Here is a 14,680-nt window from a genome sequence, read left to right as displayed (position 1 = left end):
TCTTCTCTTTGATTGTTGGTTTTTTTCCCATTGAGTTGTTAGTGGTTTTTATATATTTATGAAATATCCCTTTTCCTATGATATAAACTGCAAATCTTCTTCCTACTGTATCTTTCTTTGCTTTTTGATATAGTTTTTTTAATTCTGTTTTTGGCAATGCAGAATTCTCATATAGTCAGGCTTCATCATTCTCTTCTTCAGTGTTTTCTGAGCATCTCTTACTGTTCCCACAATTATCATAGTGAAAACCCTCACTACCTTGCAAGTAAATTATAGCTTCCCAATTGGTCTACTTTTCATTACTCCCTCTACCTTTCAACTAATGCTATACACTTGTCAGATTAATCCTCTTAAAACACCATGAATTAGTAAAGACACAACAAGTTGAGATTGCAATATAATAAAGATGTCAACTGTACTGACAGGAAATGACTATTACAGTTTTGTCTTGTACTAATTAAGCTCTGTCAAGCATTCTCAAATTCAGGAGTGTAGTTTTCTTTATTTTAATTCATTAGTATGTCACTGACCATACCTCTAAGTATTTTAAGCTAGAGGGACATTTTGATTGAAAAATAGAATTGTATTTAATATATCACCTGCCTCAGGACTTCAACTTCACAGGACTATTTTTATTCTCTCTCCCCAGAATTTTTCTACCAAACTCTCCCCTGCCCTAGTGGCTTCAACCACACAGAGAATGGTCATAAGAGCTTGAGAATCAAGCCTTTTTCTCACCATAAACAGGAAATAATGTGTCTCTGACTTTACACAGAATGTGGCACTATAATTTATGCTTTTGGAAAGAGTACTAACATTTCAAGCTGACATCTAGATAATAAATAAGATTAGGAGTCAAGCACACAAGCAGAACATCCCAAAGTGTATACCTTTCATAAGAAGACACAAGCTGACTTAATCAATAAGATATATTCAGATGGAAAATGCAGTTTTATTTCCCCCACAGGCACAGCTAAATAAGCATCTTTTCAGCAGTAGTGCCTTCCTAGCCTCAAATCACTATTTCCCTTGATTACTTTTTTACAAAACTAAAAAAAAAAAAAATACATGTTATCTGCATTTTCCCAAAAGAAAATGAAAGTCAGAGACCAAAAGTTCATGTTCACATAGCTGATAGTAGAGCTAGCACTCAAATAAGTCTTCATAACCCCATTCCATATTCTTTTCACTATACATAACCACTTTAATGTCTAGAAATTTATATTTAATGCCTATTTTTAATTTCAAAATAAAAGTTTTAATAAAATGTTTAGAGTATTAATATCATCCACTCATATACACCAGACATGTCTCAAACTATTAATCTTCTAATCTATTATCATAACACATTTGTTCAGACTATTGTACTTCTCTTACCCACGAGAAAGAGTGAGACTCATAAAAATCACAAGCCAATTAGCTCATAAAGTGCTTCAAACTGCTCTAGATAATAATAGTAAATAGTTATTATTTAATAAAACCAAATAATAATTATTGAGTATTTAAATCTGACATCAATAAAACTCTTATTAAAGCAACTATTAAACAAATAAGCTCTTGGAAAAATACCAGAAGCTTTGTAAATAATTTGCTATACCAGGCAAACTAAAAATTTAGGCAAAGTGGCTACATATTATATGGATGGATGGATATATAGACAGACAGACAGACAGATTCTAAGTATATGACATTCTGGAAAAGGCCAAACTATGGAGACAAGTAAAAAGATCTGCGGTCAGGGAAGGATGAACTGGCACAGCAGAGTGGATTTCTAGGGCAGTGAAACTACTCTGTGTGATACTGTAACAGTGAATACACGATATTATACATTTGTCCAAACCTTTGTCACAACACCAAGAGTGAATCCTAATGTAAACTATGAACTTTAGGTAATAATGATTTGTCAATGTAGATTTATCAATTATCATAAATGTACTGTTCTGGTAAGTGATGTTGATAATGGGAGAAGGCTCTGCATGTGTGGGGATGAGCAGCATATGGGAAATCTCTGTACTTTCCACTTAATGTTGCCATGAACCTAAAATTGCCATGAACCTAAAATTACTCTAAAAAATAAAATCTATTAAAGTAAATTAAGGTAAATGATCTGTGGCTACTCTAATCTTTTCAATTGCTGCTTCTCATTTAGTAAAGAACACCCTTGGCCATCAACCCCCACCTTCCATCCGAGAGGCTCTGCTTTACACACTGGCTGCTGCATCTCCCAATGCTTGCCCTGCCCCTCCCCTTGCAGTCTGTTCACCCTCTAACGTGATGTCATCGGGAGACTAAGTCCAAAGACAGGGGAAATATTAAGAACAGACAAGATGGAGAAGGCAGATAGTGGCTAAGAAGGCAAAGAATTCCTAACAAGGGAAATCTGCAGGAAAATCTACAAGGGAGTGTAGATAGAAGAAAATAATCCTGAGATGCTCTTAACTTACTGGTCTACATAACACGAAAATCATATGAAATTACATTATCCTAAAATACAAAACACAATCTTACAAACATTTCCTGTCTTTAAAAAATGGCTTTGCTAAATGTCCATCAACGGATGACTGGATAAAGAAGATGTGGTATATTTATACAATGGAGTACTACTCAGCCATAAAAACCGACAACATAACGCCATTTGCAGCAACATGGATGCTCCTGGAGAATGTCATTCTAAGTGAAGTAAGCCCAAAAGAGAAAGAAAAATACCATTTGAGATCGCTCATATGTGGAATCTAAAAACAAAAACAAAAACAAAAATCAAAAAACAAAAAACAAAAAACAAAAAAACCAAGCATAAATACAAAACATAAATAGACTCATAGACATAGAATACAAACTTGTGGTTGCCAAGGGGGCAGAGGGTGGTAAGGGATAGACAGGATTTCAAAATTGTAGAATAGATAAACAAGATTATACTGTATAGCACAGGGAAATATACACAAGATCTTATGGTAGCTCACAGAGAAAAAAATGTGACAATGAATATATATTTGTTTGTGTATGACTGAAATGTTGTGCTCTACACTGGAATTTGACACAACATTGTAAAATGATTATAAATCAATAAAAAAAAGAATGAAAGAAATAAAAAATAATGATAAAAAAAATAAAAAATGGCTTTGCTGAACACAATTCTAAAACTAGACCTTGATAATGTGTTTATAATGTGTCCTCCAGCCACAAGCAAGATGATTTTTCAAAAGATGACTGTAAATGCTACAAACATTTTTCAACAGAAGATATATAAATGTGTCTGTGTCAAAGTGCTGTTACAAAAACCTAGTTCTCAGAATAAACTTTTGGATAAAATTGCAAAGATTAAATTATTATGACTTATTACACGGAAGAAAAGATGTATACTTTTATCTTCTGGGTAATTTTAATCTCAGAAGTCAGAAACATGCTATGAGTTACCAAACTGAGCAGAGGTTCAGTGAGATTTTGAAACTGTCACACAGAATGACTGTGGCATGTGTGCTTGTTTGTTTGCTGGTTTGCTCTGGTCATCACAGAGGAGGCCAGGCTAAGCACCTGGCAGATCCAAAAATCTGAGTCATTTAGGAGAGGCTAAGGGCTCTAGTGGCAAGTCAGGGACCCATAAGACAGATTTAAAAATGGTACTGACAGGAGCCACCACCATCACTGCCACCACCTAGGCAAAAATGATCCCCTGCATCTGAAGCTTCAGTGGAGGCACAAAGGCTGGAGCTTCACCAGCGATCCAACTCAGTTCAGCAAATACCAATTAATCACCAACAAAGTACCAAGCATGAGGGTAAAGGTGCTGGGGGACATTGAAGAGACTTTGGTCTCAGGTATCTCACTTTGGGGAAACCACAGTGAGAAAAGCCTCATGGAAAACCACTCGTGGAGACACACCAAGCTGCCAACACCACTTGCCAGCCACATGGAAGTGGCTCTTTTAGCCCCAGGCACGCCTTCCATTAACTGCACCCCTACATGGCATCTAAAGGCAACCTCATGAGACCCAGACAGAAGAACCTAAATTTTGGACCCACAGAAACCATAAGAACATAAGAACAGCAATCATTGCTATTTTCAGCCACTAAGTTTTTGATATGTTACAAAGCAAGAGAACTAATGCATCTTAATTTTACATTCAAGGCTCAGAGGCTGACTTACCTACTACCACACAGGAATGAGTACTTCAACTATGTCTGGAACTCAGTCTCTAGGCTTTAGATTCCATTTCCTTGTCATTAAATAATACCAGTTCTCAAGTTAAGTAAGTTATGATATCACAAGAATGATCATTCCTATATGATTACATGACCAGCACTAACACATCAGGCTTCCCACAGTACAGAGACACAGCACAGGTCCCCACATACTTAACAGATATGATGAGACCTGCAGTATAACTGAATCTGTGACCCTCCATGGTACTCTGTGAGGTTTCTGTGATCTTCCATAAGAATTCTGGCGTTTTTTTTAAATATAATTTTGAAACATAAAAACCTAACATATTTATAACATTTTAAATACTAAACAGTTAACATTGTATCATCAAAATGCTCACCATGGTGAAATATTAAATCCCAATCCATAAAATGGTTACTATCTTGCAGAGCAAGGTGGCTGGCTCTTGGCCTGTCTACTCCTGGAGAAGGTTGACAGAGCATTTCACTGTGACAACCACATCTACAAGTAGTATCCCTTCGAACAATCACCCCCTTTGACCCACATGATCTTACAAGATGGGCAGGACAGGTATACTACCATCCCCATTTTCCAGAAGATGATAGGGCTTAGAAAAGTCTAAGTAACTTAACTAAGGACGCAGAGTTATTAAAAGGAACTACAAGAATTCAACCTACAATTTTTTAGCTCCAAATTCCAGACTTTTCTTCTGTCCCATGCGTCAGCTGGTGGTTCTCTACTTTGAATGCCTGGGGCACTTTGAAAATTACCAGCAACTGGACATCATCCTCTAGAAATTCTGATGTAATTGCTTTGACCTGCTTTAGCCATCTAATATATAATAAACCAGTGGTGATAAATTCACAGAAAGAAGAGACATCTCCACATGTAAACTAAAACATCCTTATCCCCTAAGACAAAGATACCTTGAAATAAATGAAGTAGAACAAGAAGGAAGAGGAGTTGGGAAACTCAAACCCGTTCTGTGCTATCATGGGGCCACCAAGGAATATTTTATTCCCCTGATCCCACTCCCTGAACCTCATCACCCCATACCTTAACTCCACTGCAAGCTCTAACTTGAGCATCACCTCCTCTGTGAAGCCTTCACGATCACACAAAATAAAGAAGTCCCTTTTTTTTTGCATCTATCTTACCCTGAACTCTACCTCTACATAGCACACATTGCACAAGGCATTTATTTACACATCTATTTCTCTTAGTGGCCTGGGGGTTCCTTAAGGACAGGGTTCCTACCTTGTTTATCCTTCCTATCTTATATATCTTTGTATCCAGGGCCTTGAAGATAGCAGATATTAAAAAGTGTTTGCTGAATTGTATGACTCTTTTATATTTGATATGGTTATTTCCCCCTTGGCCTCCTAGTAGACACTCTTTTGAAATTTTTCAACTTTTAATAAAAGAAAGGGGATTTTTCCCCCCACAAGCATGTTAGGTTAGAGAATAATGTATGCAAAAAGGCCAGAAGTGGTGAGAGCAAGACAGCAGTGGAACTCTAGGCCAGGAATGAGTAGGATGAATGGGAATAAATGAGACATTCAAAGGGGAGATCAGGTATGAATTTTTTTAAGGGACGATTAGGTAAACAAAGGGACCACCTGATGTTCATTCACAAGAAAGTGTGGCAAAGAACAGCAATTACAGGTAACTATATTTGCAATAGAGCTTTTAAATTCTGGACTGAAGACCAGGGAAGTCAGAATTTCTGAGGAGGAACCTAAGCCCACCTACTCTACCCTCATTTCCTCCCCTTCCATCCATCCCTTCGCCCAGAGGAGAGCAGTGTCAGGCCCACCATTCCAACCAATGACTTCTAACAGGCACCTGACTATCTTCATTAGACTTGACAGTTCGTAGCTTTAAATTTTAACTGGGTTCTACTTCTTGAAACTGTCCTGAGCTGTAGAGTTTTGCTTTCTCTTTTCTCCCAGTCTCTCTGACCATTCTCCTTTGGCATCCTTACATCTTTCTTTTTCTTGGTTTGTTCCTAAAATTTCTGTATCCTCTAAGACTTACTCCCAGTCCTTTTCTCTTCTCTTCCTAAGCAGTTCCTCTGAGCACTTTTACCTTTAACCATGCCTTCAACTGTCCATATGGTTAAGCACTCAGAAATCTGTATCTCCAGCCTCCACAACTCTTGTGATGCTCCAGGATCCTATATCCAATTGCCTCCTAGATGCCTCAACTCACCAATGATACACCCCACAAGCACATTAAACACATGTCTAAACCGAACTCATCACCTTTCCCCTCAGATTGCACCCTCCTCTCTCTTCCCTCTCAGTACCCAGAACCCTGGCAGTCATTCTAGCAGCCTTGCTCTCCCAATCCTTTTAAAGTCAAAGAGTCGCAAAGACTAGCCAGTTCTCCCTCCTCCTAAATATTTTCCTAAATGTTCTCACTTCTGAGTAGCCCCACTGTTTCTGCCTTTATCTATGCTCTCAACTTCCTGTTAACCACACTAAGTGCACTGTCCTCTCAGCCCCCAATCTCCCCACAACCCCACATCCCCACCCAACTCCACCCCAATCTACCCAGCACACTGCTTTGACAGCGATCTTTCCTGTCACTCACAATCATTCAGTGGCTCACTCTACACATGGGATAGGACATGTACCCTGAATGAATTAGCTTTCCAGTTTCATCTCCTTTCACTCCTGACTTTGCCCTTCAGATTCAAATATAATGACCTACGTGTCGTTCCCTGGACACATTATGCTCTCATATGCCACACAACTACTCATACTATTAGCTCCATCTGGAAATGCTCTGGGCTGCATGTCAACCTGCCCACCCCTACTCAGCTTTCCAGACTCAGCTCAAATACAACCACAGCTAAAGCCCTTCTATGGCATTCCTGTCAGGGACCAGGAGCTTCTGCTAGGCTTCCTTGGTGTGTGTACATATCTCCATTACAGCAAACAGCACACAACATTGGAACCGTTGGACAAGACGTCTAATGTCCTACTAGATTAAAAGCTCCTTGGTCAAGGAAAGTGACTTTTCATCTTTATATCCTCAGCACTAGTTTGATGCACAAAACATATGGAAAATAAGAAAAAAGAAAGAAAGGAATTAATGAATAAACTGTAGGCCAATGAAAAGATATGATCACCTGGACTTTAAGTATAGGAAAAAAAATCCAGATTTTAAGGAAGTATGAACATCTATCATTAAGTCCCACCCATTAAAAAAAATAGAAATACATGGTTATTCAGATAGTATCAAGGTGATGAAGAAAAGAATTTATCAAAGGACTAAGTAGGCAATAAGGAGGTAAGAGTCTCCAATGGAGCAGCTGACGAAAGACTAACAGAAAGTTCAGAGATAAAGGTGGTTCTTTCTGAGCCAAGTAATTTATCAGCCTAAGCCCTTGGAATGAGCAAAAGATGGGCACCTTCTTCTCTCAGTTCACCACTCCTCCCCTTTGCCTTTATTCCCCATACCCTTCCCAGTCCCACTACCAAATCCCAGCTTTCATGGGTAATTCCCTTCAGCTAGAGCCACAAGTCTGGGATATGGGGGGGTAGTCTTTGTTCTGGTGACCAGGACCTTAGAGGAAAAAAAATGAAACTGCTATCTACTAGGGACTTTTTTGTACCAGATACAGTGCTACTTTACAAACACTCACTAAATCTCCCAGTAACCATGAGTAATTACAAATTACTCATTTCCGAGACAAGGAATTTGTATCCAAGGTCACACAGCTAAGCCATGATACAGCCAGCCCAAGAGCCCAGGAATGACAGTCTCCAGAGTATTTCTACAGCCCTGACCATCTCAAAACAGAGAGGGATGTGGTCCAGCTATTCTAGGTTGGAACTCAGAATACACTAGTCTCCAAAACACCATTAGCCATGTTGGTCAGAGTCTACAGGACCACTAACACACAGTGGTACACAAAGAGTTAACAAAGCCTGGGGTCCTGGCCTGGAAGTCTAAATGCTATTTGTTATTGGATTCCTATAAATACATTGTGTAACAGGACAAACAAAAGTGGTCTTGGAAATGAGTTTTGGGAATACAAAAGCTTCTTAAGTGAGGCTTTCCTTTAAGAATGTATTTCTTTCACAAAAAAAAAAAAAAAAAAATCACCAAGGATAGAAACCATTTCGCCTTGCTAACTTGTAAGAACAATGACACGAGAAGACACCTGTGGGAAATGTGCTTATCTGACCAGGTGCTCATTTACAGTGCACTGTCATTTGAATAAAACATCACACTAAACCCTACAGCCCAGAGCTTATGACAGAAATGCCACAAACTACAGCAGTACCGCTGATATGCCTATAATCTACTGACAAAACGTAGTCCTTAGCAAAGTGAAACCAGATGTCTGGTGTGAAATCAGATGTCTGTGGACTTGTCTTTCTTGGCTTCCAGAGCAGTATTAGCCACACTAAATACAGAGCTTAGCTGTATATTAAACTCACAACTTGGCAAAATCATGACAGTTTGGACATGAAGCATCAGCATTTTTATTGTAATTCTTCTAAACCAAAGGACATTTCTGAAATAGAAATCCTAACTTTAAGCACTCAGCTCAATGTGGTAGTACATCTTTCTCACTTCGGCAACAGTGTCAGAGCTTTTTGAACACATGATAGAAACCCCTGCCCTTCATTTTTCAAGCCGACACTCTTTCCGCAGGCCTGTGGAATGACCTGATGGCGGAATCGGTGTCTGTCAGTCCTCGTCCCAGAAATTCCAGGATCAGATAGAACAGGTGATCACCTGTGAAAATGCAAATACCCGGGAGGCTTAGCACTTTTCGGAAAATAAATACTAGATTGCTTTCCACAATCACAAGAAAGATCAAAAGACAGTGGGTTACCAGATAGAGAAACAGGGAGGAAAATTAACAGTATCTCTATGCCAGGCACTGTTTTTGACACTTTCTTTTTCATATACTCATTGTTTGATTTTGACAGATGAGAAATTAAGGAGCAAAGAAGTGTTACTTGGCCTACAGCAGCAGAGCTAATATAATAAGAGTCAGGATTCACATCCATGTCTAAAAGACTATAACAGGCATGCTACTTCTCCATAAGGATCTGAGTGGAACAAAGAAAGAGTGGCGGTAATAGCCAAGAATATGGAGGTAAAAGGCAGAAATGTATAATTTTAACAAACAGTGGTCACTTGAGACTGATTTCATATGAGACTCCCTTTCGACCTTTTATATAATCCCTGCAAGATTTAATTTTAAATAACTTTTTTAACCTGATATAAACTTTGTAACCAGAAAGACACCTTTTTTTCATTTCAATTTTAAAAAATGAGATTAAATGTAGAGAAACTCATGCAAGTTAACAGTCTGCTTTAGTATTTATTTTCCCAAGTGCATCTTCCTTAACATTGCCTGTGCTTTCTAATCTTTGGTCATCTTTATGAAACAGTCCAAAAAATTATCCTTATCTAGTTATTACACTGGTTCAATACATTTATGACACTGGAAAATGACTATAACACTATTCATTACAGGACACAAATCACCATGGTCAGCCATCCTTGAAAGTTTATTTTTGAAAGTATCAGAAAAGCAGGAAAATAACAGTGTTCTCCCAGAACACTGCACCATATTAGTAGTAGAGGGAAGGCCGTGTACATTAATACTTAACTATTCAGAAAATCCACAGAAACTGGTAAAAGGCCTGCTCCCAAATGGCTATCTCCATCTCCTCATTCTCACCATCCTACTTATATCAAAGTACTTTGATTTAAAAAAAAAGATAAATATCTACAGAATCAATAAATCAACCTATTGCCAGTTACAATTTTCTAATTTTTCATAAAGTACATTATGTGGCCATCTTCTAACTGATCACAAATAAATAAGAAGGCAGGTTCAGGGCAAAAGCAGCCAGTGTCAAGATGACATAGAGGGCAATTCAAGTTTTCCTGTAAGTATCCAAGAACGTGGCTTACCTGAATTTTAACTAATTTAAAATGTTTCTGCATATGTGACATACAGGATGCACAAGGTGTTCCCAAACTTCTAAGAGCAGCTGTGTTTCATTTCGCTAATAGGAGGGACAGAGGGAGTGGTGGATAGGGGAAGTGATGGAAAAGTCGCACAGAAGAATCATTAAAAGAGCCCACACTGAAAATCATAGCAAACCTTCAAAGACTTCAATGTGCTGTTTGGCAACTTTTCAGAAGTTAACAGAATGCTGGTGAAGGGTATCAGCTGAAAGTCAAGAGAAAGAGGTCCAGTGTGGTAATTACTTACTCCCAAAGTACCCTCCACTATAAGCTTCAGAAAAGATCCCAAAAAAACTTCAACACTTGTGATGTTGCTATTAACTTTTTGCTTTGGAGTCCTAATGGATTTTTACAGGAATCCCCTTTTAAAATGTAAAGATCCTTGGAAGGGAGCAAGGATCTACTGCGTAGTACAGGGAACTATATTCAATATCTTGTAATAACCTATAAAGAAAAAGAAACTGAAAAAAAAGTATGTGTATAACTGAATCACTTCGTTGTACACATGAAACATTGTAAATCAACTATACTTCAATTAAAAAAAAAAAAGTGGGAAGAAGCCTTACTGATATGTTTCACTTTGTGACAGAAGTTACCTCAGGTTAAATGCCTACCATGGTATCTCACATGTAATGAATGATCAATATATAGCTGCTGAATTAAAAAAAAAAAATCCTGAGGAGAATTTCGGGTTAATAATCAAAGAGAGCCAAAATTCTTTAACACTACAGTCTCAGAGATTAGTCAAAGCTAGCTAAGAGATATGAGCCTGAGACGGACAACCACAGGCCCAACATTCCAGAGGTGAACGGTAAGACAGTTTTCTGCCAGGTCAAGCGGCTAAAAGGGACCCACGCAGCTGTTAGTCCTAGTCAACTATACGAACTCCATCTGAAAAACAGTTTTGGGCTTGGAGCTTGTGACCCCTGAAGGTGGGGCTCAGGTTCCTGACGAAAAGGAGGAATTTGGCCCCAAGATCCCCCAAAGGCAGCTCTGGGTCTAGTCTGTCTCTCCCTCGCGCGCGCGCTCGCTCGCTCTCTCTGAGGATGAAGTCCTAGCTCCTTCCACCCCTGACCATTCCTTACTTACCCTTTCTCCCGTTCCTCCTCGGTGAGAAGGGGTAAGTGGTTATTTTGTGCCCTCGCCCAATTTGGCCAAAACCCTAAAAGTAAAAATGACAGAGACAAACAGGTGTTTTAAAACCCTGAAGTTCAAGCCTCAGGAACTCCCACCACCTGCCCAACTCTTCAGACAGAAGGCAGCGCGTCTCCACAGCGCTCCCTCCCGGCTGGGACTTGGGCCAGAGTTGTCCCCTTTTCGGGGGGACGGGGGCAGACGAAAAGAGGGCGCAATTTAGGGGCACCCGCTCGTCAGGGAGGAGCGGGTAGGCTCCAAGATCGGTGTCGCCGCCTCTGGACTCCGGGTTTCGACCCGAGTTAGCGCGCGGGGGGGGGGGGGGGGGGCCAGGGTCCACCTCAGATAAACACGCGCACGCACACATGCTCGCGTTCGCCTCAGGACCTGTGGCCAAGCAGCCTTCCGCCTCCCAGAAACGCCTGCCCCCCGTCTAGGGCCACCTTCCCCGGAAGGGTCCCAAGCCCTGGGGACCACCAGGTGGCGGCGGCTGCAGCGCGCCTGCCCACCCCCACCGACCTCACAGCCCCTCAGCCACCCCCGGACCCCGTCCCGCCCTCCGCACCCGCTGCGCAGCTCAGCCTAAGGGAAGTCCCCGCGCGGGCCCCGCCCTCCGCCGGTGGCAAGCTCCGCCCCCGCCCCCTGCGCGCGGGAGCCGCACGAAGCTCCGCCCCCGCCGGTAAAGCGGCCCTCCTGCGCCTGCGCGGGATAGGTTCAAAACCCGGCCTGGATCTCCAACAGATAGATCAAAAATAACACTCGCTTAGCAAGCAATTATTCAGCACTTGCTCCGAGCTCTGCACCATACTAAAGGCGGACAGGGCAGCAAAGAGTTGAAAATCTAGGAAACTGTCTTCATCCCCTCCTTTTGTTTTACAGATGAGAAAACCAAGACCCAAGAAGTTGCTTTAAGTTCACATAATGGCAAACTGCCTTCCTAGGGCTCTCCCAGCTGGACTCCTCCTTTCCGCGTTTTTTCTGCTAAAGTGGGCACAAGAAAACTGTTCAATTTTTCTGCTTCTAGACAAGCCAAAAGGAATAATCCAGAACAGGTGGTTTACCCTAAAGAAATCGGAGTTTCATATTTAAGTTTTTGTCTTCAAATGACACAAACTCTTAACTGGGTTATTACAACCTTCAAAGAAAGTGGAACCCAGAACTACTTTTCTTACGCTTCTCACAAGTGTATCCTTGATTATGTCTGTCTTTGTTGTCCTTCTGGGTACTGACGGATTACTCTGTGCGTTTTCAAATTATTTATTACAAATATAAATACCAAATGGTCTGGTACTTTGGGCTCAAAACTAACTATAAAGGTGTAAAACGTACTCAGAGTCTTAAAAGGACCTGATAAATCTGAGGACAGTAAAATTGCTCTTCTGTGAAGGGGTTATGTACTACTTTTGTAGTTTTTCTTGTTTATTATTTTCTTACTTCTTAGTTATTCTTTATTATTGAAATAATTACTATTTTGCTCATGCTTAAGGATTTAATTCCAAGAGCACTTAGCTGAAAAGACCACCCTCATCAAATGTTCACGGGGGCCTATTTGTAAATTGGACTGGAATCTATTGGCACTAATAATTAATACTTAATTTAAGCGGTCTCAAATTAAACAGATGGAGTTCTGGCCACTAGAAGCTGGCAGTCGGGGATGGAATGTACAGGGAAAAACAACAAAGACAGGTATGTGTGATTTTTATTCTAATGGAAAGTAAATAAACATACAAAAAGAGTTGTCAAGTCTGACCTGACTGTCACTAAGATTCATCAAATGTACTTAAGCTGAAGTAATCGAAACTGGCTATGGTATACTGTATGATTCCAACTATATGACACTCTGAAAAAGGCACAAAAATGGAGCTGGTAAGAAGGTCAGTAGTTGACAAGGGTTTATGACAAAGAAGGGAAGAATAGGCAGAGCCTATAGGATTTTTAGGACAGTGAAAATATTCTGTATAATACTATCAGGGTGATGCATGTCCTTATACAATTGTCAAACAGGATGGAATGTGTAACACCAAGAGTGAACCCTGATGTAAACCACAGACTCTGGTGATTATGACATGTCAATGTAGGTTCATCCATTGTAACAAATGTACCACTTTGTTGATGGGAAGTTAATAGTTGGGGAGGCTGTGCAAGTGTGGGGTCTCTGTACTTGCTGCTCAATTTTGCTGTAAACCTAAAACTGTGCTTTTAAAAAATCGTCTGTTAAAGAAAAAGAAGCTGGAGTAGAACCTCAGGACATCCCATTTTCCTCAAATTTCATCAATTAAATTCTAAACTAAATATTTGGCTTTGTGTGTGGAGTTGAAACATGATGAATTGTCTCTATATTAGAGTGACCCTCTTGGCATTAATGTCATCAGGAAGAGAATGAATAATATACTCCTAAGGTACAAAATCAGATTATGGCTAGATATCATGTCTAGTGCTCAAGAGATATTTAAGCAAAGTAAACTTGAAATAAAGTTTAGAAACATTACGAATACATTTATATTTCAAATCTGTCCCTATTCATACATACTTATGGTTAATAATCAAACAGTGCAAGACATCATAGAATAAAGGTTCTCAAAATTCTTGGTCTCAAGATCTCTTTGCATTCTTAAAAACGGTTGCATTCTTAAAAATGGTTGAGGACTTTAAAGAGCCTTTTGTTTGTGTGAGTTATATATGTCCATATTTACTGTATTAAAAATTAAAACCAAAAACTAGATGTATTTTAATTAACTCATTTTTAAAATAATAAACCCATTTCAGGTTCACTATAGAGAATATTTTTGAATAGTGACTACATTTTTTTAAATTAGTGAGAAAAGTGGCCTTTTCCCCATTTTTTGGCATATCTCTTTACTATCTGCCTTAAGACAGACAGTTCACATTCTGCTTCAGCATTTAATCTGTTGTGATACGTTGTTATAGCTAAGATATTATGAAGAAAATTGGTCCTCATTCAGATTCATGGTAGAAAAAGGGAGGACCTTGCAAACCTCCTAAAAGGGTCTTAGAAACCTCTAGGGGTCCTTAGACCCCACTCTGAGAATCACTGGTGAATAGCATTTTGCGTTAAATTTACTTGAATAACATGCATCCCACACTAGAGTCTGTTAACACCTGAAATTATAGCCCTTCACTTATTCCAAGCTAAGACTCAAAATCTGACAGCTCATATCAAACCATCACATTTCTGTAAGTTTTTTTCTAAGCTTTTACTATAGCAACTCTGCTGAAATTGTTAGTCTTATTTGAATACATATGAAAACATTTGAGATTTCATTTATATCCCTCATTTCAGACTTTTTGGGGGGAAATTATGTATATAAATTGTGCCATCTGGAAAAATGAAACATTGGTATATAGTTATTAACCAATT

At 39.5% G+C, this 14,680-nt stretch overlaps 1 protein-coding gene across 11 annotated transcripts in view; it reads right to left on the bottom strand.

The window, feature by feature from the left end:
• IMMP2L (inner mitochondrial membrane peptidase subunit 2) overlaps positions 1–11,919 on the bottom strand; it is a 929,241-nt gene extending 917,322 nt beyond the window's left edge. For 8 of the 11 annotated variants that reach the window (XM_064487436.1, XM_064487435.1, XM_031455215.2 and 5 more), the window contains exons 1-2: positions 11,867–11,919; positions 11,257–11,329 (exon numbers count right to left, since the gene is read on the bottom strand). The gene's annotated coding sequence lies outside the window, so the exon portion shown is untranslated. Of the gene's footprint in view, positions 1–10,303; positions 10,373–11,256; positions 11,330–11,664; positions 11,812–11,866 lie in introns of those variants that run through there. The other 3 variants (XM_064487434.1, XM_064487432.1, XM_064487433.1) reach the window with 3 other exon arrangements.
• Positions 11,920–14,680: the final 2,761 nt, after the last annotated feature.

Source organism: Camelus dromedarius, chromosome 7 (assembly GCF_036321535.1).
Source record: "Camelus dromedarius isolate mCamDro1 chromosome 7, mCamDro1.pat, whole genome shotgun sequence".
Taxonomy (NCBI): Eukaryota; Metazoa; Chordata; class Mammalia; order Artiodactyla; family Camelidae; genus Camelus; species Camelus dromedarius.
The sequence above is the reverse complement of the archived record's forward strand: the minus strand, read 5'-3'. Positions and strand labels throughout refer to the sequence as shown.